Source organism: Schistocerca piceifrons, chromosome 5 (assembly GCF_021461385.2).
Source record: "Schistocerca piceifrons isolate TAMUIC-IGC-003096 chromosome 5, iqSchPice1.1, whole genome shotgun sequence".
NCBI classification, from domain to species: Eukaryota; Metazoa; Arthropoda; class Insecta; order Orthoptera; family Acrididae; genus Schistocerca; species Schistocerca piceifrons.
Window position 1 is genome coordinate 598,907,124 of NC_060142.1, and position 24,884 is coordinate 598,932,007.

General features: G+C 50.2%; 33 non-coding genes across 33 annotated transcripts; all 33 read left to right on the top strand.

The window, feature by feature from the left end:
* The first annotated feature begins 111 nt into the window (after positions 1–111).
* Trnat-cgu lies at positions 112–183 on the top strand. The gene has a single exon. It is a non-coding gene; the product is annotated as a tRNA-Thr (tRNA).
* Positions 184–519: 336 nt separating this feature from the next.
* Positions 520–593, top strand: Trnan-guu. The gene has a single exon. It is a non-coding gene; the product is annotated as a tRNA-Asn (tRNA).
* A 689-nt stretch (positions 594–1,282) lies between these two features.
* Trnat-cgu lies at positions 1,283–1,354 on the top strand. Its single transcript has one exon. It is a non-coding gene; the product is annotated as a tRNA-Thr (tRNA).
* A 334-nt stretch (positions 1,355–1,688) lies between these two features.
* On the top strand, positions 1,689–1,762 carry Trnan-guu. The gene has a single exon. It is a non-coding gene; the product is annotated as a tRNA-Asn (tRNA).
* A 689-nt stretch (positions 1,763–2,451) lies between these two features.
* On the top strand, positions 2,452–2,523 carry Trnat-cgu. Its single transcript has one exon. It is a non-coding gene; the product is annotated as a tRNA-Thr (tRNA).
* A 334-nt stretch (positions 2,524–2,857) lies between these two features.
* On the top strand, positions 2,858–2,931 carry Trnan-guu. The gene has a single exon. It is a non-coding gene; the product is annotated as a tRNA-Asn (tRNA).
* Positions 2,932–3,620: 689 nt separating this feature from the next.
* Trnat-cgu lies at positions 3,621–3,692 on the top strand. Its single transcript has one exon. It is a non-coding gene; the product is annotated as a tRNA-Thr (tRNA).
* Positions 3,693–4,026: 334 nt separating this feature from the next.
* Positions 4,027–4,100, top strand: Trnan-guu. Its single transcript has one exon. It is a non-coding gene; the product is annotated as a tRNA-Asn (tRNA).
* A 689-nt stretch (positions 4,101–4,789) lies between these two features.
* On the top strand, positions 4,790–4,861 carry Trnat-cgu. The gene has a single exon. It is a non-coding gene; the product is annotated as a tRNA-Thr (tRNA).
* A 336-nt stretch (positions 4,862–5,197) lies between these two features.
* On the top strand, positions 5,198–5,271 carry Trnan-guu. Its single transcript has one exon. It is a non-coding gene; the product is annotated as a tRNA-Asn (tRNA).
* A 689-nt stretch (positions 5,272–5,960) lies between these two features.
* Positions 5,961–6,032, top strand: Trnat-cgu. Its single transcript has one exon. It is a non-coding gene; the product is annotated as a tRNA-Thr (tRNA).
* Positions 6,033–6,366: 334 nt separating this feature from the next.
* Positions 6,367–6,440, top strand: Trnan-guu. The gene has a single exon. It is a non-coding gene; the product is annotated as a tRNA-Asn (tRNA).
* Positions 6,441–7,129: 689 nt separating this feature from the next.
* Positions 7,130–7,201, top strand: Trnat-cgu. The gene has a single exon. It is a non-coding gene; the product is annotated as a tRNA-Thr (tRNA).
* Positions 7,202–7,535: 334 nt separating this feature from the next.
* Positions 7,536–7,609, top strand: Trnan-guu. Its single transcript has one exon. It is a non-coding gene; the product is annotated as a tRNA-Asn (tRNA).
* Positions 7,610–8,298: 689 nt separating this feature from the next.
* On the top strand, positions 8,299–8,370 carry Trnat-cgu. The gene has a single exon. It is a non-coding gene; the product is annotated as a tRNA-Thr (tRNA).
* Positions 8,371–8,704: 334 nt separating this feature from the next.
* On the top strand, positions 8,705–8,778 carry Trnan-guu. The gene has a single exon. It is a non-coding gene; the product is annotated as a tRNA-Asn (tRNA).
* A 689-nt stretch (positions 8,779–9,467) lies between these two features.
* Positions 9,468–9,539, top strand: Trnat-cgu. The gene has a single exon. It is a non-coding gene; the product is annotated as a tRNA-Thr (tRNA).
* A 335-nt stretch (positions 9,540–9,874) lies between these two features.
* Trnan-guu lies at positions 9,875–9,949 on the top strand. Its single transcript has one exon. It is a non-coding gene; the product is annotated as a tRNA-Asn (tRNA).
* Positions 9,950–10,638: 689 nt separating this feature from the next.
* On the top strand, positions 10,639–10,710 carry Trnat-cgu. The gene has a single exon. It is a non-coding gene; the product is annotated as a tRNA-Thr (tRNA).
* Positions 10,711–11,045: 335 nt separating this feature from the next.
* On the top strand, positions 11,046–11,119 carry Trnan-guu. The gene has a single exon. It is a non-coding gene; the product is annotated as a tRNA-Asn (tRNA).
* Positions 11,120–11,808: 689 nt separating this feature from the next.
* Trnat-cgu lies at positions 11,809–11,880 on the top strand. Its single transcript has one exon. It is a non-coding gene; the product is annotated as a tRNA-Thr (tRNA).
* A 334-nt stretch (positions 11,881–12,214) lies between these two features.
* Trnan-guu lies at positions 12,215–12,288 on the top strand. The gene has a single exon. It is a non-coding gene; the product is annotated as a tRNA-Asn (tRNA).
* Positions 12,289–12,977: 689 nt separating this feature from the next.
* Positions 12,978–13,049, top strand: Trnat-cgu. The gene has a single exon. It is a non-coding gene; the product is annotated as a tRNA-Thr (tRNA).
* Positions 13,050–13,384: 335 nt separating this feature from the next.
* On the top strand, positions 13,385–13,459 carry Trnan-guu. Its single transcript has one exon. It is a non-coding gene; the product is annotated as a tRNA-Asn (tRNA).
* A 689-nt stretch (positions 13,460–14,148) lies between these two features.
* Positions 14,149–14,220, top strand: Trnat-cgu. Its single transcript has one exon. It is a non-coding gene; the product is annotated as a tRNA-Thr (tRNA).
* A 334-nt stretch (positions 14,221–14,554) lies between these two features.
* Positions 14,555–14,628, top strand: Trnan-guu. Its single transcript has one exon. It is a non-coding gene; the product is annotated as a tRNA-Asn (tRNA).
* Positions 14,629–20,826: 6,198 nt separating this feature from the next.
* Trnan-guu lies at positions 20,827–20,900 on the top strand. The gene has a single exon. It is a non-coding gene; the product is annotated as a tRNA-Asn (tRNA).
* A 689-nt stretch (positions 20,901–21,589) lies between these two features.
* Positions 21,590–21,661, top strand: Trnat-cgu. The gene has a single exon. It is a non-coding gene; the product is annotated as a tRNA-Thr (tRNA).
* Positions 21,662–21,995: 334 nt separating this feature from the next.
* Positions 21,996–22,069, top strand: Trnan-guu. The gene has a single exon. It is a non-coding gene; the product is annotated as a tRNA-Asn (tRNA).
* Positions 22,070–22,758: 689 nt separating this feature from the next.
* Trnat-cgu lies at positions 22,759–22,830 on the top strand. The gene has a single exon. It is a non-coding gene; the product is annotated as a tRNA-Thr (tRNA).
* A 336-nt stretch (positions 22,831–23,166) lies between these two features.
* Positions 23,167–23,240, top strand: Trnan-guu. The gene has a single exon. It is a non-coding gene; the product is annotated as a tRNA-Asn (tRNA).
* A 689-nt stretch (positions 23,241–23,929) lies between these two features.
* Trnat-cgu lies at positions 23,930–24,001 on the top strand. The gene has a single exon. It is a non-coding gene; the product is annotated as a tRNA-Thr (tRNA).
* A 334-nt stretch (positions 24,002–24,335) lies between these two features.
* On the top strand, positions 24,336–24,409 carry Trnan-guu. The gene has a single exon. It is a non-coding gene; the product is annotated as a tRNA-Asn (tRNA).
* Positions 24,410–24,884: the final 475 nt, after the last annotated feature.

Genomic DNA, 24,884 nt, shown 5'->3' on the forward strand with positions numbered 1-24,884 from the left:
GTGGACACCCCCAGCAGCAGCTGTGTGCCAAATCCGATATCTGGTCGAGGGCTGCAAGATTCAGTGTGATGAAGTGACAATTCGGGGATAGCTCACGAACGCAAAGCTGCCGCCTTCTTAGCTCAGTGGTAGAGCACTGGTCTCGTAAACCAGGGGTCGTGAGTTCGAACCTCACAGAAGGCATTCTTTTTTTTTTTCACCTTCCTGCATGGAGCGGCGCTATCTCGACCAGCTTCTAACACATGGCAGTACACTGAATGAAAGGGATGTTCTACAACCTATGACTAGTATTCTACGGGCCTCAGAGTTTTTCTGAATGCATAGGCAGAAGAGTGGTTTGTATGCATTTTCTAGTATAATGTCATGCTTGGCGATGTCATTCGTTTATGAGCCTCGCTACAGTATGCATGCACGTTATCCATGTGAAGGGGCGTAAGCAGATGCTAATATTCTGCGAGATTCCTGCAGAAGGTATACGATTTGCCATGATACACAGAGCACAAGTGAACCAAAATCAACGCCTCCGTGGCGCAATCGGCTAGCGCGTTCGGCTGTTAACCGAAAGGTTGGTGGTTCGAGCCCACCCGGGGGCGAAATCGTTTTAACCGTCACAGAGGTGAGGACATACGTCAACTTTGTTAGAGATACACAGCTAGTGTGACAATTTGGCTGTGTTTGAGTGATGCCACAGGGCCTTGTACACATTCAGCCAAGTGACGCTGTAGGTAAAAACATGGCCCTACGCAGACGTTCTACTGTTTTCCTATTTATTCGTCGTGTGTGACACTGCAGTAGAGCGACGCCCACTACAAAAGACGTATTATTTACATTCAATTTCAGCGTACACGTCGCGAGTGCCATATGACAGGGCCTGTCTCTCGATGTCGATTTGTATTTGGTGTCACTTAAGTGTCGGTCTGCAGTAGGCCGCTGTTGGCCGAGCGACGTGCAGTCGCCTTACATGAAGCCCCGTGGGCAACGCCAGCGCCACTGTGGACAACAGCGCACTGCAGCCAGAGAGAGGAGCCGAAAGGCGCATTTCGCAGTCGAGCCACGCTATCCCACAAGCTGTGCACTAGGTCAGGATTGTGCAGACGGCAAACCTTTGGTGGCCCGACGCTCGTCGTCGATCGTAAGGGCGAAACAGTCAAGAGATTTGGAAAACGGCAATGTGGACACCCCCAGCAGCAGCTGTGTGCCAAATCCGATATCTGGTCGAGGGCTGCAAGATTCAGTGTGATGAAGTGACAATTCGGGGATAGCTCACGAACGCAAAGCTGCCGCCTTCTTAGCTCAGTGGTAGAGCACTGGTCTCGTAAACCAGGGGTCGTGAGTTCGAACCTCACAGAAGGCATTCTTTTTTTTTCACCTTCCTGCATGGAGCGGCGCTATCTCGACCAGCTTCTAACACATGGCAGTACACTGAATGAAAGGGATGTTCTACAACCTATGACTAGTATTCTACGGGCCTCAGAGTTTTTCTGAATGCATAGGCAGAAGAGTGGTTTGTATGCATTTTCTAGTATAATGTCATGCTTGGCGATGTCATTCGTTTATGAGCCTCGCTACAGTATGCATGCACGTTATCCATGTGAAGGGGCGTAAGCAGATGCTAATATTCTGCGAGATTCCTGCAGAAGGTATACGATTTGCCATGATACACAGAGCACAAGTGAACCAAAATCAAGGCCTCCGTGGCGCAATCGGCTAGCGCGTTCGGCTGTTAACCGAAAGGTTGGTGGTTCGAGCCCACCCGGGGGCGAAATCGTTTTAACCGTCACAGAGGTGAGGACATACGTCAACTTTGTTAGAGATACACAGCTAGTGTGACAATTTGGCTGTGTTTGAGTGATGCCACAGGGCCTTGTACACATTCAGCCAAGTGACGCTGTAGGTAAAAACATGGCCCTACGCAGACGTTCTACTGTTTTCCTATTTATTCGTCGTGTGTGACACTGCAGTAGAGCGACGCCCACTACAAAAGACGTATTATTTACATTCAATTTCAGCGTACACGTCGCGAGTGCCATATGACAGGGCCTGTCTCTCGATGTCGATTTGTATTTGGTGTCACTTAAGTGTCGGTCTGCAGTAGGCCGCTGTTGGCCGAGCGACGTGCAGTCGCCTTACATGAAGCCCCGTGGGCAACGCCAGCGCCACTGTGGACAACAGCGCACTGCAGCCAGAGAGAGGAGCCGAAAGGCGCATTTCGCAGTCGAGCCACGCTATCCCACAAGCTGTGCACTAGGTCAGGATTGTGCAGACGGCAAACCTTTGGTGGCCCGACGCTCGTCGTCGATCGTAAGGGCGAAACAGTCAAGAGATTTGGAAAACGGCAATGTGGACACCCCCAGCAGCAGCTGTGTGCCTAATCCGATATCTGGTCGAGGGCTGCAAGATTCAGTGTGATGAAGTGACAATTCGGGGATAGCTCACGAACGCAAAGCTGCCGCCTTCTTAGCTCAGTGGTAGAGCACTGGTCTCGTAAACCAGGGGTCGTGAGTTCGAACCTCACAGAAGGCATTCTTTTTTTTTCACCTTCCTGCATGGAGCGGCGCTATCTCGACCAGCTTCTAACACATGGCAGTACACTGAATGAAAGGGATGTTCTACAACCTATGACTAGTATTCTACGGGCCTCAGAGTTTTTCTGAATGCATAGGCAGAAGAGTGGTTTGTATGCATTTTCTAGTATAATGTCATGCTTGGCGATGTCATTCGTTTATGAGCCTCGCTACAGTATGCATGCACGTTATCCATGTGAAGGGGCGTAAGCAGATGCTAATATTCTGCGAGATTCCTGCAGAAGGTATACGATTTGCCATGATACACAGAGCACAAGTGAACCAAAATCAAGGCCTCCGTGGCGCAATCGGCTAGCGCGTTCGGCTGTTAACCGAAAGGTTGGTGGTTCGAGCCCACCCGGGGGCGAAATCGTTTTAACCGTCACAGAGGTGAGGACATACGTCAACTTTGTTAGAGATACACAGCTAGTGTGACAATTTGGCTGTGTTTGAGTGATGCCACAGGGCCTTGTACACATTCAGCCAAGTGACGCTGTAGGTAAAAACATGGCCCTACGCAGACGTTCTACTGTTTTCCTATTTATTCGTCGTGTGTGACACTGCAGTAGAGCGACGCCCACTACAAAAGACGTATTATTTACATTCAATTTCAGCGTACACGTCGCGAGTGCCATATGACAGGGCCTGTCTCTCGATGTCGATTTGTATTTGGTGTCACTTAAGTGTCGGTCTGCAGTAGGCCGCTGTTGGCCGAGCGACGTGCAGTCGCCTTACATGAAGCCCCGTGGGCAACGCCAGCGCCACTGTGGACAACAGCGCACTGCAGCCAGAGAGAGGAGCCGAAAGGCGCATTTCGCAGTCGAGCCACGCTATCCCACAAGCTGTGCACTAGGTCAGGATTGTGCAGACGGCAAACCTTTGGTGGCCCGACGCTCGTCGTCGATCGTAAGGGCGAAACAGTCAAGAGATTTGGAAAACGGCAATGTGGACACCCCCAGCAGCAGCTGTGTGCCAAATCCGATATCTGGTCGAGGGCTGCAAGATTCAGTGTGATGAAGTGACAATTCGGGGATAGCTCACGAACGCAAAGCTGCCGCCTTCTTAGCTCAGTGGTAGAGCACTGGTCTCGTAAACCAGGGGTCGTGAGTTCGAACCTCACAGAAGGCATTCTTTTTTTTTCACCTTCCTGCATGGAGCGGCGCTATCTCGACCAGCTTCTAACACATGGCAGTACACTGAATGAAAGGGATGTTCTACAACCTATGACTAGTATTCTACGGGCCTCAGAGTTTTTCTGAATGCATAGGCAGAAGAGTGGTTTGTATGCATTTTCTAGTATAATGTCATGCTTGGCGATGTCATTCGTTTATGAGCCTCGCTACAGTATGCATGCACGTTATCCATGTGAAGGGGCGTAAGCAGATGCTAATATTCTGCGAGATTCCTGCAGAAGGTATACGATTTGCCATGATACACAGAGCACAAGTGAACCAAAATCAAGGCCTCCGTGGCGCAATCGGCTAGCGCGTTCGGCTGTTAACCGAAAGGTTGGTGGTTCGAGCCCACCCGGGGGCGAAATCGTTTTAACCGTCACAGAGGTGAGGACATACGTCAACTTTGTTAGAGATACACAGCTAGTGTGACAATTTGGCTGTGTTTGAGTGATGCCACAGGGCCTTGTACACATTCAGCCAAGTGACGCTGTAGGTAAAAACATGGCCCTACGCAGACGTTCTACTGTTTTCCTATTTATTCGTCGTGTGTGACACTGCAGTAGAGCGACGCCCACTACAAAAGACGTATTATTTACATTCAATTTCAGCGTACACGTCGCGAGTGCCATATGACAGGGCCTGTCTCTCGATGTCGATTTGTATTTGGTGTCACTTAAGTGTCGGTCTGCAGTAGGCCGCTGTTGGCCGAGCGACGTGCAGTCGCCTTACATGAAGCCCCGTGGGCAACGCCAGCGCCACTGTGGACAACAGCGCACTGCAGCCAGAGAGAGGAGCCGAAAGGCGCATTTCGCAGTCGAGCCACGCTATCCCACAAGCTGTGCACTAGGTCAGGATTGTGCAGACGGCAAACCTTTGGTGGCCCGACGCTCGTCGTCGATCGTAAGGGCGAAACAGTCAAGAGATTTGGAAAACGGCAATGTGGACACCCCCAGCAGCAGCTGTGTGCCAAATCCGATATCTGGTCGAGGGCTGCAAGATTCAGTGTGATGAAGTGACAATTCGGGGATAGCTCACGAACGCAAAGCTGCCGCCTTCTTAGCTCAGTGGTAGAGCACTGGTCTCGTAAACCAGGGGTCGTGAGTTCGAACCTCACAGAAGGCATTCTTTTTTTTTTTCACCTTCCTGCATGGAGCGGCGCTATCTCGACCAGCTTCTAACACATGGCAGTACACTGAATGAAAGGGATGTTCTACAACCTATGACTAGTATTCTACGGGCCTCAGAGTTTTTCTGAATGCATAGGCAGAAGAGTGGTTTGTATGCATTTTCTAGTATAATGTCATGCTTGGCGATGTCATTCGTTTATGAGCCTCGCTACAGTATGCATGCACGTTATCCATGTGAAGGGGCGTAAGCAGATGCTAATATTCTGCGAGATTCCTGCAGAAGGTATACGATTTGCCATGATACACAGAGCACAAGTGAACCAAAATCAACGCCTCCGTGGCGCAATCGGCTAGCGCGTTCGGCTGTTAACCGAAAGGTTGGTGGTTCGAGCCCACCCGGGGGCGAAATCGTTTTAACCGTCACAGAGGTGAGGACATACGTCAACTTTGTTAGAGATACACAGCTAGTGTGACAATTTGGCTGTGTTTGAGTGATGCCACAGGGCCTTGTACACATTCAGCCAAGTGACGCTGTAGGTAAAAACATGGCCCTACGCAGACGTTCTACTGTTTTCCTATTTATTCGTCGTGTGTGACACTGCAGTAGAGCGACGCCCACTACAAAAGACGTATTATTTACATTCAATTTCAGCGTACACGTCGCGAGTGCCATATGACAGGGCCTGTCTCTCGATGTCGATTTGTATTTGGTGTCACTTAAGTGTCGGTCTGCAGTAGGCCGCTGTTGGCCGAGCGACGTGCAGTCGCCTTACATGAAGCCCCGTGGGCAACGCCAGCGCCACTGTGGACAACAGCGCACTGCAGCCAGAGAGAGGAGCCGAAAGGCGCATTTCGCAGTCGAGCCACGCTATCCCACAAGCTGTGCACTAGGTCAGGATTGTGCAGACGGCAAACCTTTGGTGGCCCGACGCTCGTCGTCGATCGTAAGGGCGAAACAGTCAAGAGATTTGGAAAACGGCAATGTGGACACCCCCAGCAGCAGCTGTGTGCCAAATCCGATATCTGGTCGAGGGCTGCAAGATTCAGTGTGATGAAGTGACAATTCGGGGATAGCTCACGAACGCAAAGCTGCCGCCTTCTTAGCTCAGTGGTAGAGCACTGGTCTCGTAAACCAGGGGTCGTGAGTTCGAACCTCACAGAAGGCATTCTTTTTTTTTCACCTTCCTGCATGGAGCGGCGCTATCTCGACCAGCTTCTAACACATGGCAGTACACTGAATGAAAGGGATGTTCTACAACCTATGACTAGTATTCTACGGGCCTCAGAGTTTTTCTGAATGCATAGGCAGAAGAGTGGTTTGTATGCATTTTCTAGTATAATGTCATGCTTGGCGATGTCATTCGTTTATGAGCCTCGCTACAGTATGCATGCACGTTATCCATGTGAAGGGGCGTAAGCAGATGCTAATATTCTGCGAGATTCCTGCAGAAGGTATACGATTTGCCATGATACACAGAGCACAAGTGAACCAAAATCAAGGCCTCCGTGGCGCAATCGGCTAGCGCGTTCGGCTGTTAACCGAAAGGTTGGTGGTTCGAGCCCACCCGGGGGCGAAATCGTTTTAACCGTCACAGAGGTGAGGACATACGTCAACTTTGTTAGAGATACACAGCTAGTGTGACAATTTGGCTGTGTTTGAGTGATGCCACAGGGCCTTGTACACATTCAGCCAAGTGACGCTGTAGGTAAAAACATGGCCCTACGCAGACGTTCTACTGTTTTCCTATTTATTCGTCGTGTGTGACACTGCAGTAGAGCGACGCCCACTACAAAAGACGTATTATTTACATTCAATTTCAGCGTACACGTCGCGAGTGCCATATGACAGGGCCTGTCTCTCGATGTCGATTTGTATTTGGTGTCACTTAAGTGTCGGTCTGCAGTAGGCCGCTGTTGGCCGAGCGACGTGCAGTCGCCTTACATGAAGCCCCGTGGGCAACGCCAGCGCCACTGTGGACAACAGCGCACTGCAGCCAGAGAGAGGAGCCGAAAGGCGCATTTCGCAGTCGAGCCACGCTATCCCACAAGCTGTGCACTAGGTCAGGATTGTGCAGACGGCAAACCTTTGGTGGCCCGACGCTCGTCGTCGATCGTAAGGGCGAAACAGTCAAGAGATTTGGAAAACGGCAATGTGGACACCCCCAGCAGCAGCTGTGTGCCTAATCCGATATCTGGTCGAGGGCTGCAAGATTCAGTGTGATGAAGTGACAATTCGGGGATAGCTCACGAACGCAAAGCTGCCGCCTTCTTAGCTCAGTGGTAGAGCACTGGTCTCGTAAACCAGGGGTCGTGAGTTCGAACCTCACAGAAGGCATTCTTTTTTTTTCACCTTCCTGCATGGAGCGGCGCTATCTCGACCAGCTTCTAACACATGGCAGTACACTGAATGAAAGGGATGTTCTACAACCTATGACTAGTATTCTACGGGCCTCAGAGTTTTTCTGAATGCATAGGCAGAAGAGTGGTTTGTATGCATTTTCTAGTATAATGTCATGCTTGGCGATGTCATTCGTTTATGAGCCTCGCTACAGTATGCATGCACGTTATCCATGTGAAGGGGCGTAAGCAGATGCTAATATTCTGCGAGATTCCTGCAGAAGGTATACGATTTGCCATGATACACAGAGCACAAGTGAACCAAAATCAAGGCCTCCGTGGCGCAATCGGCTAGCGCGTTCGGCTGTTAACCGAAAGGTTGGTGGTTCGAGCCCACCCGGGGGCGAAATCGTTTTAACCGTCACAGAGGTGAGGACATACGTCAACTTTGTTAGAGATACACAGCTAGTGTGACAATTTGGCTGTGTTTGAGTGATGCCACAGGGCCTTGTACACATTCAGCCAAGTGACGCTGTAGGTAAAAACATGGCCCTACGCAGACGTTCTACTGTTTTCCTATTTATTCGTCGTGTGTGACACTGCAGTAGAGCGACGCCCACTACAAAAGACGTATTATTTACATTCAATTTCAGCGTACACGTCGCGAGTGCCATATGACAGGGCCTGTCTCTCGATGTCGATTTGTATTTGGTGTCACTTAAGTGTCGGTCTGCAGTAGGCCGCTGTTGGCCGAGCGACGTGCAGTCGCCTTACATGAAGCCCCGTGGGCAACGCCAGCGCCACTGTGGACAACAGCGCACTGCAGCCAGAGAGAGGAGCCGAAAGGCGCATTTCGCAGTCGAGCCACGCTATCCCACAAGCTGTGCACTAGGTCAGGATTGTGCAGACGGCAAACCTTTGGTGGCCCGACGCTCGTCGTCGATCGTAAGGGCGAAACAGTCAAGAGATTTGGAAAACGGCAATGTGGACACCCCCAGCAGCAGCTGTGTGCCAAATCCGATATCTGGTCGAGGGCTGCAAGATTCAGTGTGATGAAGTGACAATTCGGGGATAGCTCACGAACGCAAAGCTGCCGCCTTCTTAGCTCAGTGGTAGAGCACTGGTCTCGTAAACCAGGGGTCGTGAGTTCGAACCTCACAGAAGGCATTCTTTTTTTTTCACCTTCCTGCATGGAGCGGCGCTATCTCGACCAGCTTCTAACACATGGCAGTACACTGAATGAAAGGGATGTTCTACAACCTATGACTAGTATTCTACGGGCCTCAGAGTTTTTCTGAATGCATAGGCAGAAGAGTGGTTTGTATGCATTTTCTAGTATAATGTCATGCTTGGCGATGTCATTCGTTTATGAGCCTCGCTACAGTATGCATGCACGTTATCCATGTGAAGGGGCGTAAGCAGATGCTAATATTCTGCGAGATTCCTGCAGAAGGTATACGATTTGCCATGATACACAGAGCACAAGTGAACCAAAATCAAGGCCTCCGTGGCGCAATCGGCTAGCGCGTTCGGCTGTTAACCGAAAGGTTGGTGGTTCGAGCCCACCCGGGGGCGAAATCGTTTTAACCGTCACAGAGGTGAGGACATACGTCAACTTTGTTAGAGATACACAGCTAGTGTGACAATTTGGCTGTGTTTGAGTGATGCCACAGGGCCTTGTACACATTCAGCCAAGTGACGCTGTAGGTAAAAACATGGCCCTACGCAGACGTTCTACTGTTTTCCTATTTATTCGTCGTGTGTGACACTGCAGTAGAGCGACGCCCACTACAAAAGACGTATTATTTACATTCAATTTCAGCGTACACGTCGCGAGTGCCATATGACAGGGCCTGTCTCTCGATGTCGATTTGTATTTGGTGTCACTTAAGTGTCGGTCTGCAGTAGGCCGCTGTTGGCCGAGCGACGTGCAGTCGCCTTACATGAAGCCCCGTGGGCAACGCCAGCGCCACTGTGGACAACAGCGCACTGCAGCCAGAGAGAGGAGCCGAAAGGCGCATTTCGCAGTCGAGCCACGCTATCCCACAAGCTGTGCACTAGGTCAGGATTGTGCAGACGGCAAACCTTTGGTGGCCCGACGCTCGTCGTCGATCGTAAGGGCGAAACAGTCAAGAGATTTGGAAAACGGCAATGTGGACACCCCCAGCAGCAGCTGTGTGCCAAATCCGATATCTGGTCGAGGGCTGCAAGATTCAGTGTGATGAAGTGACAATTCGGGGATAGCTCACGAACGCAAAGCTGCCGCCTTCTTAGCTCAGTGGTAGAGCACTGGTCTCGTAAACCAGGGGTCGTGAGTTCGAACCTCACAGAAGGCATTCTTTTTTTTTTTCACCTTCCTGCATGGAGCGGCGCTATCTCGACCAGCTTCTAACACATGGCAGTACACTGAATGAAAGGGATGTTCTACAACCTATGACTAGTATTCTACGGGCCTCAGAGTTTTTCTGAATGCATAGGCAGAAGAGTGGTTTGTATGCATTTTCTAGTATAATGTCATGCTTGGCGATGTCATTCGTTTATGAGCCTCGCTACAGTATGCATGCACGTTATCCATGTGAAGGGGCGTAAGCAGATGCTAATATTCTGCGAGATTCCTGCAGAAGGTATACGATTTGCCATGATACACAGAGCACAAGTGAACCAAAATCAAGGCCTCCGTGGCGCAATCGGCTAGCGCGTTCGGCTGTTAACCGAAAGGTTGGTGGTTCGAGCCCACCCGGGGTCGAAATCGTTTTAACCGTCACGGAGGTGAGGACATACGTCAACTTTGTTAGAGATACACAGCTAGTGTGACAATTTGGCTGTGTTTGAGTGATGCCACAGGGCCTTGTACACATTCAGCCAAGTGACGCTGTAGGTAAAAACATGGCCCTACGCAGACGTTCTACTGTTTTCCTATTTATTCGTCGTGTGTGACACTGCAGTAGAGCGACGCCCACTACAAAAGACGTATTATTTACATTCAATTTCAGCGTACACGTCGCGAGTGCCATATGACAGGGCCTGTCTCTCGATGTCGATTTGTATTTGGTGTCACTTAAGTGTCGGTCTGCAGTAGGCCGCTGTTGGCCGAGCGACGTGCAGTCGCCTTACATGAAGCCCCGTGGGCAACGCCAGCGCCACTGTGGACAACAGCGCACTGCAGCCAGAGAGAGGAGCCGAAAGGCGCATTTCGCAGTCGAGCCACGCTATCCCACAAGCTGTGCACTAGGTCAGGATTGTGCAGACGGCAAACCTTTGGTGGCCCGACGCTCGTCGTCGATCGTAAGGGCGAAACAGTCAAGAGATTTGGAAAACGGCAATGTGGACACCCCCAGCAGCAGCTGTGTGCCAAATCCGATATCTGGTCGAGGGCTGCAAGATTCAGTGTGATGAAGTGACAATTCGGGGATAGCTCACGAACGCAAAGCTGCCGCCTTCTTAGTTCAGTGGTAGAGCACTGGTCTCGTAAACCAGGGGTCGTGAGTTCGAACCTCACAGAAGGCATTCTTTTTTTTTTCACCTTCCTGCATGGAGCGGCGCTATCTCGACCAGCTTCTAACACATGGCAGTACACTGAATGAAAGGGATGTTCTACAACCTATGACTAGTATTCTACGGGCCTCAGAGTTTTTCTGAATGCATAGGCAGAAGAGTGGTTTGTATGCATTTTCTAGTATAATGTCATGCTTGGCGATGTCATTCGTTTATGAGCCTCGCTACAGTATGCATGCACGTTATCCATGTGAAGGGGCGTAAGCAGATGCTAATATTCTGCGAGATTCCTGCAGAAGGTATACGATTTGCCATGATACACAGAGCACAAGTGAACCAAAATCAAGGCCTCCGTGGCGCAATCGGCTAGCGCGTTCGGCTGTTAACCGAAAGGTTGGTGGTTCGAGCCCACCCGGGGGCGAAATCGTTTTAACCGTCACAGAGGTGAGGACATACGTCAACTTTGTTAGAGATACACAGCTAGTGTGACAATTTGGCTGTGTTTGAGTGATGCCACAGGGCCTTGTACACATTCAGCCAAGTGACGCTGTAGGTAAAAACATGGCCCTACGCAGACGTTCTACTGTTTTCCTATTTATTCGTCGTGTGTGACACTGCAGTAGAGCGACGCCCACTACAAAAGACGTATTATTTACATTCAATTTCAGCGTACACGTCGCGAGTGCCATATGACAGGGCCTGTCTCTCGATGTCGATTTGTATTTGGTGTCACTTAAGTGTCGGTCTGCAGTAGGCCGCTGTTGGCCGAGCGACGTGCAGTCGCCTTACATGAAGCCCCGTGGGCAACGCCAGCGCCACTGTGGACAACAGCGCACTGCAGCCAGAGAGAGGAGCCGAAAGGCGCATTTCGCAGTCGAGCCACGCTATCCCACAAGCTGTGCACTAGGTCAGGATTGTGCAGACGGCAAACCTTTGGTGGCCCGACGCTCGTCGTCGATCGTAAGGGCGAAACAGTCAAGAGATTTGGAAAACGGCAATGTGGACACCCCCAGCAGCAGCTGTGTGCCAAATCCGATATCTGGTCGAGGGCTGCAAGATTCAGTGTGATGAAGTGACAATTCGGGGATAGCTCACGAACGCAAAGCTGCCGCCTTCTTAGCTCAGTGGTAGAGCACTGGTCTCGTAAACCAGGGGTCGTGAGTTCGAACCTCACAGAAGGCATTCTTTTTTTTTCACCTTCCTGCATGGAGCGGCGCTATCTCGACCAGCTTCTAACACATGGCAGTACACTGAATGAAAGGGATGTTCTACAACCTATGACTAGTATTCTACGGGCCTCAGAGTTTTTCTGAATGCATAGGCAGAAGAGTGGTTTGTATGCATTTTCTAGTATAATGTCATGCTTGGCGATGTCATTCGTTTATGAGCCTCGCTACAGTATGCATGCACGTTATCCATGTGAAGGGGCGTAAGCAGATGCTAATATTCTGCGAGATTCCTGCAGAAGGTATACGATTTGCCATGATACACAGAGCACAAGTGAACCAAAATCAAGGCCTCCGTGGCGCAATCGGCTAGCGCGTTCGGCTGTTAACCGAAAGGTTGGTGGTTCGAGCCCACCCGGGGGCGAAATCGTTTTAACCGTCACAGAGGTGAGGACATACGTCAACTTTGTTAGAGATACACAGCTAGTGTGACAATTTGGCTGTGTTTGAGTGATGCCACAGGGCCTTGTACACATTCAGCCAAGTGACGCTGTAGGTAAAAACATGGCCCTACGCAGACGTTCTACTGTTTTCCTATTTATTCGTCGTGTGTGACACTGCAGTAGAGCGACGCCCACTACAAAAGACGTATTATTTACATTCAATTTCAGCGTACACGTCGCGAGTGCCATATGACAGGGCCTGTCTCTCGATGTCGATTTGTATTTGGTGTCACTTAAGTGTCGGTCTGCAGTAGGCCGCTGTTGGCCGAGCGACGTGCAGTCGCCTTACATGAAGCCCCGTGGGCAACGCCAGCGCCACTGTGGACAACAGCGCACTGCAGCCAGAGAGAGGAGCCGAAAGGCGCATTTCGCAGTCGAGCCACGCTATCCCACAAGCTGTGCACTAGGTCAGGATTGTGCAGACGGCAAACCTTTGGTGGCCCGACGCTCGTCGTCGATCGTAAGGGCGAAACAGTCAAGAGATTTGGAAAACGGCAATGTGGACACCCCCAGCAGCAGCTGTGTGCCAAATCCGATATCTGGTCGAGGGCTGCAAGATTCAGTGTGATGAAGTGACAATTCGGGGATAGCTCACGAACGCAAAGCTGCCGCCTTCTTAGCTCAGTGGTAGAGCACTGGTCTCGTAAACCAGGGGTCGTGAGTTCGAACCTCACAGAAGGCATTCTTTTTTTTTTTCACCTTCCTGCATGGAGCGGCGCTATCTCGACCAGCTTCTAACACATGGCAGTACACTGAATGAAAGGGATGTTCTACAACCTATGACTAGTATTCTACGGGCCTCAGAGTTTTTCTGAATGCATAGGCAGAAGAGTGGTTTGTATGCATTTTCTAGTATAATGTCATGCTTGGCGATGTCATTCGTTTATGAGCCTCGCTACAGTATGCATGCACGTTATCCATGTGAAGGGGCGTAAGCAGATGCTAATATTCTGCGAGATTCCTGCAGAAGGTATACGATTTGCCATGATACACAGAGCACAAGTGAACCAAAATCAAGGCCTCCGTGGCGCAATCGGCTAGCGCGTTCGGCTGTTAACCGAAAGGTTGGTGGTTCGAGCCCACCCGGGGTCGAAATCGTTTTAACCGTCACGGAGGTGAGGACATACGTCAACTTTGTTAGAGATACACAGCTAGTGTGACAATTTGGCTGTGTTTGAGTGATGCCACAGGGCCTTGTACACATTCAGCCAAGTGACGCTGTAGGTAAAAACATGGCCCTACGCAGACGTTCTACTGTTTTCCTATTTATTCGTCGTGTGTGACACTGCAGTAGAGCGACGCCCACTACAAAAGACGTATTATTTACATTCAATTTCAGCGTACACGTCGCGAGTGCCATATGACAGGGCCTGTCTCTCGATGTCGATTTGTATTTGGTGTCACTTAAGTGTCGGTCTGCAGTAGGCCGCTGTTGGCCGAGCGACGTGCAGTCGCCTTACATGAAGCCCCGTGGGCAACGCCAGCGCCACTGTGGACAACAGCGCACTGCAGCCAGAGAGAGGAGCCGAAAGGCGCATTTCGCAGTCGAGCCACGCTATCCCACAAGCTGTGCACTAGGTCAGGATTGTGCAGACGGCAAACCTTTGGTGGCCCGACGCTCGTCGTCGATCGTAAGGGCGAAACAGTCAAGAGATTTGGAAAACGGCAATGTGGACACCCCCAGCAGCAGCTGTGTGCCAAATCCGATATCTGGTCGAGGGCTGCAAGATTCAGTGTGATGAAGTGACAATTCGGGGATAGCTCACGAACGCAAAGCTGCCGCCTTCTTAGTTCAGTGGTAGAGCACTGGTCTCGTAAACCAGGGGTCGTGAGTTCGAACCTCACAGAAGGCATTCTTTTTTTTTCACCTTCCTGCATGGAGCGGCGCTATCTCGACCAGCTTCTAACACATGGCAGTACACTGAATGAAAGGGATGTTCTACAACCTATGACTAGTATTCTACGGGCCTCAGAGTTTTTCTGAATGCATAGGCAGAAGAGTGGTTTGTATGCATTTTCTAGTATAATGTCATGCTTGGCGATGTCATTCGTTTATGAGCCTCGCTACAGTATGCATGCACGTTATCCATGTGAAGGGGCGTAAGCAGATGCTAATATTCTGCGAGATTCCTGCAGAAGGTATACGATTTGCCATGATACACAGAGCACAAGTGAACCAAAATCAAGGCCTCCGTGGCGCAATCGGCTAGCGCGTTCGGCTGTTAACCGAAAGTTTGGTGGTTCGAGCCCACCCGGGGGCGAAATCGTTTTAACCGTCACAGAGGTGAGGACATACGTCAACTTTGTTAGAGATACACAGCTAGTGTGACAATTTGGCTGTGTTTGAGTGATGCCACAGGGCCTTGTACACATTCAGCCAAGTGACGCTGTAGGTAAAAACATGGCCCTACGCAGACGTTCTACTGTTTTCCTATTTATTCGTCGTGTGTGACACTGCAGTAGAGCGACGCCCACTACAAAAGACGTATTATTTACATTCAATTTCAGCGTACACGTCGCGAGTGCCATATGACAGGGCCTGTCTCTCGATGTCGATTTGTATTTGGTGTCACTTAAGTGTCGGTCTGCAGTAGGCCGCTGTTGGCCGAGCGACGTGCAGTCGCCTTACATGAAGCCCCGTGGGCAACGCCAGCGCCACTGTGGACAACAGCGCACTGCAGCCAGAGAGAGGAGCCGAAAGGCGCATTTCGCAGTCGAGCCACGCTATCCCACAAGCTGTGCGCTAGGTCAAGATTGTGCAGACGGCAAACCTTTGGTGGCCCGACGCTCGTCGTCGATCGTAAGGGCGAAACAGTCAAGAGATTTGGAAAACGGCAATGTGGACACCCCCAGCAGCAGCTGTGTGCCAAATCCGATATCTGGTCGAGGGCTGCAAGATTCAGTATGATGAAGTAACAATTTGGAGATAGCTCGTTCCGCTTTAGACGCCGTGCAGTGTGGACGTGCCTAGTCTTCCGCTCCGCCGTAGCGTTACGTATAGTGGACTATCGTTTTTGTTTACGTGTTGTGTTGCAACTTCTGTGAGTTTTTCTCCGTCGTTGTTTCGTACCTTGTGTTACTTTCTGTCCTTATTTCAGTGTTTTTTGTGTAGCGGTTTCGACCGCATATTTTGAAAATGTCGTCCCAGGTTATTCCTCGTCAGGCTACAGTTAGTTTTGCTTTTGACAAGTCAACCCGCCATGTGCAACCTAGTTCTCTTGAGATTCATGATTGGTTGGTAGATACCTTTGGTGTTCATTCGGATCAGGTGCACACTGCTTATTTTGATACCGAACTGTATGTTTTCTTTGTTAAGTTTATGGACCCACTTCAGGTTGATAAAATTCTTTCTAAATATGGTCATCAAGTTCTCTTTCGGCATCGGGATGATTCTGTAAGTACCGTGCTGCTTTCCAATGCTTCCATCACGTATACCAATGTTCGTGTTTACAACCTTCCACCGGAGGTGGATAATGTCTATCTTAAGGAGGGTCTACAGAAGTATGGTGATGTAAAGAGCATTCGCCTTGAACGCTGGTCAAGCCAACATCGCCTGCAATGTTACAGTGGTATTCGTTCAGTCGAAATGCACGTTAAGCAGAATATTCCATCTCACCTGCAGACGGTGGATATCGTGTCCATGTAACATATAGTGGTCAGGTGGGCACCTGTTTTTTGTGCAATGAAAGTGGTCACGTGCGTACCGACTGTCCGCGGAGAGTTTTTGTTTTAAAAAATTCTCTCGAACAGCGTCGCAAGTTAACGGTCGCTGACCTCGTTGCAGGTGGTTCTGCTCTTGGTGTAGCACAGTCCAGTGGTAGTAGCGCCCCTCCACAGGTTTTGCGCACCCCTGATACAGAATTTCCTCCTTTGCGTGCTAAATCTGATGTTGTTCCGTCTGTCCCTCAGGTGGGTGTGCCACTTTTGAATAATAAGAGGCGTCGCCCACACGATGGAAATAGTACGGATGAGGATCTCCCTGAGATGCCCCAGTCCGAGCGACCGGCATCCTCCGAGCCACTGTGTACTGTAGCTGCTCCCTGCCCTCCTGAGGTAGCGGTTCCGGTGGCGGCTGCTGGCGCCCCTCCGGCCTCCGACGCAGCTTCTCTCGAGTCGGGTCGTCGGTCGGGCCTGTTGGCGCCGTCTTCCGAACCGACTTCGATGTCACAACAAGTGGAGCCGCGACAACTTCCTGCTTCGCTGCCCCATACCTCTGCCAGCGGAGCTGCTCCGCTTCCTTCCAACTCTGCGGCCTCGGACCTTCCTGCTCACGTTTCGCCTCCGTGCAGTCCATGTTTGCCGGAAGCTAGTGCAGGTGTTGACCATTCCGTTTTGTCGGATGTTTCCCCCGCGACCCCGGATCCCGCATGTGGACCGGCGCGGGTGGTGTCGGATACAGAACTTGACCCTCCTACGTCACCGGCGGCTGAAGTTTCCTTGCCCGTCAGCCGACGCAAGTTACGCGTTCAGCCGAACGTTAATGCTGTTCGTAAAAAACCGAAACGTAAGGGATCCGCGGAACGGGGTAGCAGTCCCCCTCCCTCGGATGCCTCTGTCACCCCTGCTATGGACTGTGACGCTGGTGCGTCGGTGTAGGTGATTTGTTTTCTCGCTTTTCTCTCTATGGTTCAAGCATACACCTTTCTTACCTTAAATGTTAACCGTATTGAGTCCGACGTTCGCATTGCCTCTTTGCGGCAGTTTATTTACGACGCCTGTGCGGACGTAGTGTTTTTGCAGGAAGTGTTGTTTTCTGATCTCTCTCTACCTGGATTTCAAACTGTTTTTAATGTCGCGCCGGAATATTCAACAGGAACTGCTCTTTTCTTTCGAGAGGGCATTCCTATTACTGACACTGAATTCCTTGACTCTGGCCGTGGGATTGGTTGTCGTCTTTTTGATCTCCGCCTCGTTGTTTTGTATGCCCCCTCTGGTTCGGGTCACACTGTGGCTCGATCGCGCTTTTATAAAGAAGAGCTTATTTATCTTTTGCGCCAGAGTCCTCGGAGTCTCCTGCTCGGAGGCGATTTTAATTGTGTTTTACGCCCTGCAGACCAGTCCCCCAATTTTAATTATTGCCGTGATTTACATGACTTAGTTCGTACGATGCATCTGCGTGATGTTTGGGAACACAAATATCCAACCCTGGTGAAATATACGTTTTTTACCGCGTCCTCATGCAGTAGACTCGACAGATTCTATTTATCTGATTTTTTATGTGATAAAATTCTTTCTGTCGATGTTATTCCTACTAGTTTTTCTGACCATTGTGCTTTTACTGCAACTGTAAATCTTAGTCGCCAACCTGCAAAACTTTATCGTTCCCAGTGGATGTTAAATGTTTCCCACCTTGCCGACAGTGCTATGGATGATGTTATAAGTGGCGTGTGGGAGCGATGTCTTCGCTCTGTCCCGCGATACCCCTCCTTGCTGGTTTGGTGGACTGCGTTTGCCAAGCCCAAGATTCGTCAGACTTTGATTTTCTACTGTGCTGCTAGGACGCGTGATTTTAAGAACACGTATGAATATTACTACTCTGTCCTGCGTGAACTATATGACGCGGCGGGTACCTCTCCACTGCGGATCCATGATGTTCGTCGTATTAAAGCCAAGCTCTTGAGCCTTAAACGACGACAGATGGATGGTCTGCGAGTTAAGTCGAAACCTCACTCTCTTGTTGAAGGTGAACTGACATCCTTGTACCACCTGCTACGGCATCAGACTCGTCGTCGTCGCTCCTTCATCTCTTCTCTTACGGTGGATGATGGGCGACAGCTTATTGCACAGGAGGAAATGGTTCGTGCTCTTCATCAGTATTACACTAGTCTATATTCTGCCGATGATTCTGGTGAGTCTCTTTCGGATGATGTCTTTGGGGATCTAACTGCGACGATCGCGCCTGACGCGAACGGCGAATTTCTCCGGGAGTTCCAGGTAGATGATGTTTTCGATTTTATTGCTCGCTCTCCGTCCAGTAAATCGCCGGGTCCAGACGGCCTGCCTAAAGAATTTTATCTCCGTTTTTGGCCTCTTTTGGGTGGCATTTTTACGCAGATTTTAAATGAGATTGTCAGGGGGATGGATGTGCCTGCCGATTTTAAAGTAGGGAAAATTGTTTTAATCCCGAAGTCCTCTGGTCGTTTATCTGCTGCCAATCTTCGTCCGCTCACATTGCTGAATTTTGACTATAAGACAGCTGCTAGAGCGCTCAATAGCCGGTTGTCCTCTCTGCTTCGGGGTGTGATTGGTGCACATCAATGTTGTTTTCATGATAGATCTATTCTGACACCAGTAGCCGAATATCGGGATGTTGTCTCGGTTGCGGCGGTTACAAACGTACATTGTGCCTTTGCCTTCCTTGATTTTTATAAGGCTTTTGATCACGTCAGTCATGTGTTTTTAGATCGTGTTTTAGGTACAATAGGTTTTAACGCTTCATCACGTGGTGTTCTTGGCAATTTGTATAGGGGAATAACAGCTCGGGTGTCAGTCAATGGGCAGCTGACGCCGCCCATTGCTATCCGCCGCGGAGTGCCTCAGGGTAGTCCGCTCTCTATGTCTTTATTCGTATTGTCCCTGGAACCGCTGCTTCGGACTATTGCTCTCAAGCTTCAGGGTATGTCCCTCTCTGGTGGGAAGCTCTCTGTTAAGGCATATGCGGATGATGTCGTTGTTCTCCTCCGTCAACGTGATGATATCCCGTTGTTGAAAGGGGCGGTTGATGCATACTGTCGTGTCTCTGGAGCGCGTCTCAATCAGGGTAAATGTAAGTTCCTTGATATTCGAGGATTTCGCGATGCTGACGTCCCTTGGGCCACTTTTGTCGATCGCCATACGTCCTTGGGGATTATCATTGATCGGTGTCCTCTAAAAATGGCGGCTCTCAATTGGAAATCTGTCACCGAGAAGATACAGGGGGCTCTGATGGTCCATGAGCAGCGCTCTGCTACCATTTTGCAAAAAGTCAGAATTTTAGACACCTACGTCCTATGTAAAGCTTATTATGTTGCTCAGCTGTTCCCACTTCCCATGATGGTGGCGAAAAGGTTGCGCCAATTGTCTAGCAGGTTTATATGGAAGGGCCATCTATTCAAGTTACGTTACGAGGTAATGACGAAACCGCGTCTCTCCGGAGGCTTGGGCCTCTCTGACATTACTCGCAAGGCGTCTGCTTTGTACGTCCGCCGAACGACTCTAATTGTTACGCAAGAAGTGACTTCAATTACATCCAGGCTTTTTACTGTTGTGCGTCCGGCGAGCCTTGCTCCACCTGTCGATGTCGGACGCCTAAATTTTAAGTTGAAACACATTCGGGAATTTTACATTGCGGTGAGTTACCTCGGTGACGTCTTCTTGCGGCGACCGGTGCCAACGACCAAGGGCTTGATTGCCCGCTGGGAGGGGCTGGCCGGTCCCAATCCAATAGAACTGGCGTCTCCATCTGTGTCCTGGAGGAACGTCTGGAAGAACGTTAGTCTGCCGATCCACTCTATGGCCGTGGCGTCCACGTGGTATAGGGTAATAAATAATTTGGTTCCCACCAATGTACGACTGCACCGTATTGGTCTTTCTGACACGGACACCTGTACTCGGTGTGGTCTCGTGGATACCCTTGAACATCGATTCACCTGCTGTGGGCACCTTGCTAATTGGCGTTGGCTCAGGAAACAACTTGCTTTTGTCACTAGGTCTGCTGAAGCCGCTTATACTATTGACATCATCGTCCGGCCCGATTCTTCCTTTTTTCCGCGGACGAAGCTCCATACCGTCATGTGGTTGATTGGCCATTTCGTACATTTTGTCAACAGTTGTCATGAAGAGGATGGACACCTAGCGTTTCGGCAGTACATGCTTACTGCTTACTGGCAGCGCTTGCGATTGCCAGGCCTCCGAGATGATTTTGCCAATATGCTTAGCCTGACATTTGAAAGAGAGGGTGTTGGCTAAGGTCACCTGTGTGAGCCATTTTCTTTTATACTGTTTCTGGATTTGCCGCCTTTATATATGTTTCTTCTCTACACCAGGACTGAAGTTTTCGTGTTTTAATCTAAAAAAAAAAAAAAAAAAGTGGTAGAGCACTGGTCTCGTAAACCAGGGGTCGTGAGTTCGAACCTCACAGAAGGCATTCTTTTTTTTTCACCTTCCTGCATGGAGCGGCGCTATCTCGACCAGCTTCTAACACATGGCAGTACACTGAATGAAAGGGATGTTCTACGACCTATGACTAGTATTCTACGGGCCTCAGAGTTTTTCTGAATGCATAGGCAGAAGAGTGGTTTGTATGCATTTTCTAGTATAATGTCATGCTTGGCGATGTCATTCGTTTATGAGCCTCGCTACAGTATGCATGCACGTTATCCATGTGAAGGGGCGTAAGCAGATGCTAATATTCTGCGAGATTCCTGCAGAAGGTATACGATTTGCCATGATACACAGAGCACAAGTGAACCAAAATCAAGGCCTCCGTGGCGCAATCGGCTAGCGCGTTCGGCTGTTAACCGAAAGGTTGGTGGTTCGAGCCCACCCGGGGGCGAAATCGTTTTAACCGTCACAGAGGTGAGGACATACGTCAACTTTGTTAGAGATACACAGCTAGTGTGACAATTTGGCTGTGTTTGAGTGATGCCACAGGGCCTTGTACACATTCAGCCAAGTGACGCTGTAGGTAAAAACATGGCCCTACGCAGACGTTCTACTGTTTTCCTATTTATTCGTCGTGTGTGACACTGCAGTAGAGCGACGCCCACTACAAAAGACGTATTATTTACATTCAATTTCAGCGTACACGTCGCGAGTGCCATATGACAGGGCCTGTCTCTCGATGTCGATTTGTATTTGGTGTCACTTAAGTGTCGGTCTGCAGTAGGCCGCTGTTGGCCGAGCGACGTGCAGTCGCCTTACATGAAGCCCCGTGGGCAACGCCAGCGCCACTGTGGACAACAGCGCACTGCAGCCAGAGAGAGGAGCCGAAAGGCGCATTTCGCAGTCGAGCCACGCTATCCCACAAGCTGTGCACTAGGTCAGGATTGTGCAGACGGCAAACCTTTGGTGGCCCGACGCTCGTCGTCGATCGTAAGGGCGAAACAGTCAAGAGATTTGGAAAACGGCAATGTGGACACCCCCAGCAGCAGCTGTGTGCCTAATCCGATATCTGGTCGAGGGCTGCAAGATTCAGTGTGATGAAGTGACAATTCGGGGATAGCTCACGAACGCAAAGCTGCCGCCTTCTTAGCTCAGTGGTAGAGCACTGGTCTCGTAAACCAGTGGTCGTGAATTCGAACCTCACAGAAGGCATTCTTTTTTTTTCACCTTCCTGCATGGAGCGGCGCTATCTCGACCAGCTTCTAACACATGGCAGTACACTGAATGAAAGGGATGTTCTACAACCTATGACTAGTATTCTACGGGCCTCAGAGTTTTTCTGAATGCATAGGCAGAAGAGTGGTTTGTATGCATTTTCTAGTATAATGTCATGCTTGGCGATGTCATTCGTTTATGAGCCTCGCTACAGTATGCATGCACGTTATCCATGTGAAGGGGCGTAAGCAGATGCTAATATTCTGCGAGATTCCTGCAGAAGGTATACGATTTGCCATGATACACAGAGCACAAGTGAACCAAAATCAAGGCCTCCGTGGCGCAATCGGCTAGCGCGTTCGGCTGTTAACCGAAAGGTTGGTGGTTCGAGCCCACCCGGGGGCGAAATCGTTTTAACCGTCACAGAGGTGAGGACATACGTCAACTTTGTTAGAGATACACAGCTAGTGTGACAATTTGGCTGTGTTTGAGTGATGCCACAGGGCCTTGTACACATTCAGCCAAGTGACGCTGTAGGTAAAAACATGGCCCTACGCAGACGTTCTACTGTTTTCCTATTTATTCGTCGTGTGTGACACTGCAGTAGAGCGACGCCCACTACAAAAGACGTATTATTTACATTCAATTTCAGCGTACACGTCGCGAGTGCCATATGACAGGGCCTGTCTCTCGATGTCGATTTGTATTTGGTGTCACTTAAGTGTCGGTCTGCAGTAGGCCGCTGTTGGCCGAGCGACGTGCAGTCGCCTTACATGAAGCCCCGTGGGCAACGCCAGCGCCACTGTGGACAACAGCGCACTGCAGCCAGAGAGAGGAGCCGAAAGGCGCATTTCGCAGTCGAGCCACGCTATCCCACAAGCTGTGCACTAGGTCAGGATTGTGCAGACGGCAAACCTTTGGTGGCCCGACGCTCGTCGTCGATCGTAAGGGCGAAACAGTCAAGAGATTTGGAAAACGGCAATGTGGACACCCCCAGCAGCAGCTGTGTGCCAAATCCGATATCTGGTCGAGGGCTGCAAGATTCAGTGTGATGAAGTGACAATTCGGGGATAGCTCACGAACGCAAAGCTGCCGCCTTCTTAGCTCAGTGGTAGAGCACTGGTCTCGTAAACCAGGGGTCGTGAGTTCGAACCTCACAGAAGGCATTCTTTTTTTTTTTCACCTTCCTGCATGGAGCGGCGCTATCTCGACCAGCTTCTAACACATGGCAGTACACTGAATGAAAGGGATGTTCTACAACCTATGACTAGTATTCTACGGGCCTCAGAGTTTTTCTGAATGCATAGGCAGAAGAGTGGTTTGTATGCATTTTCTAGTATAATGTCATGCTTGGCGATGTCATTCGTTTATGAGCCTCGCTACAGTATGCATGCACGTTATCCATGTGAAGGGGCGTAAGCAGATGCTAATATTCTGCGAGATTCCTGCAGAAGGTATACGATTTGCCATGATACACAGAGCACAAGTGAACCAAAATCAACGCCTCCGTGGCGCAATCGGCTAGCGCGTTCGGCTGTTAACCGAAAGGTTGGTGGTTCGAGCCCACCCGGGGGCGAAATCGTTTTAACCGTCACAGAGGTGAGGACATACGTCAACTTTGTTAGAGATACACAGCTAGTGTGACAATTTGGCTGTGTTTGAGTGATGCCACAGGGCCTTGTACACATTCAGCCAAGTGACGCTGTAGGTAAAAACATGGCCCTACGCAGACGTTCTACTGTTTTCCTATTTATTCGTCGTGTGTGACACTGCAGTAGAGCGACGCCCACTACAAAAGACGTATTATTTACATTCAATTTCAGCGTACACGTCGCGAGTGCCATATGACAGGGCCTGTCTCTCGATGTCGATTTGTATTTGGTGTCACTTAAGTGTCGGTCTGCAGTAGGCCGCTGTTGGCCGAGCGACGTGCAGTCGCCTTACATGAAGCCCCGTGGGCAACGCCAGCGCCACTGTGGACAACAGCGCACTGCAGCCAGAGAGAGGAGCCGAAAGGCGCATTTCGCAGTCGAGCCACGCTATCCCACAAGCTGTGCACTAGGTCAGGATTGTGCAGACGGCAAACCTTTGGTGGCCCGACGCTCGTCGTCGATCGTAAGGGCGAAACAGTCAAGAGATTTGGAAAACGGCAATGTGGACACCCCCAGCAGCAGCTGTGTGCCAAATCCGATATCTGGTCGAGGGCTGCAAGATTCAGTGTGATGAAGTGACAATTCGGGGATAGCTCACGAACGCAAAGCTGCCGCCTTCTTAGCTCAGTGGTAGAGCACTGGTCTCGTAAACCAGGGGTCGTGAGTTCGAACCTCACAGAAGGCATTCTTTTTTTTTCACCTTCCTGCATGGAGCGGCGCTATCTCGACCAGCTTCTAACACATGGCAGTACACTGAATGAAAGGGATGTTCTACAACCTATGACTAGTATTCTACGGGCCTCAGAGTTTTTCTGAATGCATAGGCAGAAGAGTGGTTTGTATGCATTTTCTAGTATAATGTCATGCTTGGCGATGTCATTCGTTTATGAGCCTCGCTACAGTATGCATGCACGTTATCCATGTGAAGGGGCGTAAGCAGATGCTAATATTCTGCGAGATTCCTGCAGAAGGTATACGATTTGCCATGATACACAGAGCACAAGTGAACCAAAATCAAGGCCTCCGTGGCGCAATCGGCTAGCGCGTTCGGCTGTTAACCGAAAGGTTGGTGGTTCGAGCCCACCCGGGGGCGAAATCGTTTTAACCGTCACAGAGGTGAGGACATACGTCAACTTTGTTAGAGATACACAGCTAGTGTGACAATTTGGCTGTGTTTGAGTGATGCCACAGGGCCTTGTACACATTCAGCCAAGTGACGCTGTAGGTAAAAACATGGCCCTACGCAGACGTTCTACTGTTTTCCTATTTATTCGTCGTGTGTGACACTGCAGTAGAGCGACGCCCACTACAAAAGACGTATTATTTACATTCAATTTCAGCGTACACGTCGCGAGTGCCATATGACAGGGCCTGTCTCTCGATGTCGATTTGTATTTGGTGTCACTTAAGTGTCGGTCTGCAGTAGGCCGCTGTTGGCCGAGCGACGTGCAGTCGCCTTACATGAAGCCCCGTGGGCAACGCCAGCGCCACTGTGGACAACAGCGCACTGCAGCCAGAGAGAGGAGCCGAAAGGCGCATTTCGCAGTCGAGCCACGCTATCCCACAAG